The sequence below is a fragment of the Fukomys damarensis genome, unplaced genomic scaffold (genome assembly GCF_012274545.1).
Source record: "Fukomys damarensis isolate Sample0158 unplaced genomic scaffold, DMR_v1.0_HiC HiC_scaffold_39, whole genome shotgun sequence".
NCBI classification, from domain to species: domain Eukaryota; kingdom Metazoa; phylum Chordata; class Mammalia; order Rodentia; family Bathyergidae; genus Fukomys; species Fukomys damarensis.
This window is the reverse complement of record NW_022900951.1, coordinates 14,457,652-14,460,044: the sequence shown is the minus strand read 5'-3', so window position 1 is coordinate 14,460,044 and position 2,393 is coordinate 14,457,652.

Genomic DNA, 2,393 nt, shown 5'->3' with positions numbered 1-2,393 from the left:
GCCAAAGTCAACTTAGATGTGAGACAGTTGTTTTGATAAAAGACCAAGTTATCTATTTTTTAAAGTATGGGGATCTGTCAAGAGTCTAGTTTTCTTATTGATTTGAATTGACATGTCATCTGTGACATAAGTAGCAGATTTCATTGTCCTCATTTAAAGAAAAGAACTTGAGGTATGGAAAGATTCTAAAGGAAATATAGTTAATTGATAATGGCTTCTATTCCAGACAAGAGCTCAGGGCTCGTGTTTCAGCCATATCCTCCTTTTATATCAATCTATAGCCATCTTTTTGGTTAGCTTCTTAGGCTTCCTATCAGACTTCACTTCTTGATATTTTTCCAGGAAAGTTACTATTTTGAAGTTAGGAAAAGAGGTTTATTATAACAAAAAAATGCTAATGCCCTTGGTATGCGCTCTTGGTTTCATGAGAAACAAAAGTCAGAAACAAGGATCTGTAGGTATTTATAAACCAAGTTACTATCTTAATTAATTTATTAGTTATTTAACACTTACTATATGAGTTTTTTTCATTAAGGTCAAAATACAAATGGTGTTTACTAATTATATCTTAAATTTTTAGTCAGGTAGGCTTTGCTAGGCTTCTGTGTTTTAGGAAGTATGAAAACTAGAGGGAGTGTTCCCTAATCCTATGACATTAATTTTATATTGCAAATAATATTTCAGTATAAGGCCGGGGATTTAGCTCAGTGGTTCCACCACCAGCTTCACAAGCACAACGTCCCAAGTTCGATCCCCAGTACCAAAAAAAAAGGTAAAAAATAAAAAATGTATTAGCATTGTATAAATGCTAATAAAAATTAGATTAAATTTTCTTATCTGGGGAAGAAGATCATTTTTCTTCATTGTGCCTAATATTAAATTCTAAAGAAAGGTAGAAAAGGAAATAATCAAACACACTTGAGATACAGGAGGATTTTGAATTGGACTTGGACTGGGCAGGGTAATGTATTTTAAAGTTGCACAGACCTTAAGCTGAGTCAAGAGAACTAGAGGCGCAAATTAACGAAGCAAATCTAAGGCTTGCTTGAAAGGAAATCGTTGTTCAAAAAATTGCCTTACTTTTGGTTTTCTGGGCAGAATTATGTACAAGAACTTTTATATAATATAAAAGAATTAGTGATGTCCTGTTCAGAGTCCTAGCCCTTGCCTATGTCTTTAAGAGTTATCTATTTTATCTTCTAGCAGGTTGTTCCTGTTTTAATATTTAGATCTTTGATCCATTCTGATTTTATTTTACTAAATAGTGAGAGATGTGGGTATAGATTTAATTTGTTGTATGTGCATAGCCAGTTTTCCCGGCACAATTTGCTAAGTAGGCTGTCTTTCCTCCAGTGTTTGTCTTTGGCCCCTTTGTCCAAAGAAGATCAGCTAGCTGAAAGTACCTGGGGTGGTTTCTGCATCCTCTGTTACATTGATCCACGTTTGTTTTTGTACCAGTATCAGAACTGTGGCTTTAAAAGTACATTATACTCTGCTTCTATACATTAAGTTAAGGAAATCAAGTATGCAAAACCTACCCCTAGATTTGGAAAGAATTGTAGAAAGAGAAGGCCCGCCAGTAGTTTACTTTTGACTGACAGCTCATCGTATTAATTTTCAAGCAAACGTTTGGAATCTGCTTATCCCCAAATTCACAAGTCTGAATGTTTTTCCTTGGTTTTCCGTTTGCTGTGTTTTGTGCAAACAATCGTGGGCCATTTTAAGGCTACTTTCCTGCCTGCTCCCTCTAGATGTGACCTCCACCTGCGCTCGGGGCCCTGCCCTGGGCTAAGAGGATCTGACTCAGCAGCCCCCCACCCCACCCCCACCGTACTCCCAGGGATGTGCCTGATAACCCTCAAGTCCATGAGTGAACTATTTCACCCTTAGGTTTAGTCAAGTGTGTTAGCTCCATCCTGGGTTGAGAGGAACAAGGAAATCCAGAAAGTAGAGGTGCACGGGAATTGCATGGCAAAAACTCATGAGAAAAAAATGAAAGCTGCTTCAAGGAATACGCTGCGACCTGGGAAGGAGTGGCTTTGAAGTTGCTGTAAAGAACTGTTTCCCCCACCCCCGCTCCTCGAACCCGCTTGAATTTCTAGGAAAGCGCCGGCTTTTGGGGTCAGTGGCCAGGGTGGGTGGTAACCAGGAGTCGAATGCGATGGCGAAGGGGAGCGCGTTCCAAGGATGGAAACTGATGGGCTTTGGATGAATGAGCTGTGACTGCGGTTTTTCTGGGTGGGAGGTGATGAGGGAAAACTGCCTACGATTTCCCGGGCTTGCAGTGTCTCGCTGCCGCCCACGGCCTGCGCGTGCGCTAGCGCAACCTGGCTGCGCTCGCTACCCGCACGCTGCAGCTGTAGTTGCGAGTGCGCTCTGTAGCCGCGGGGCAA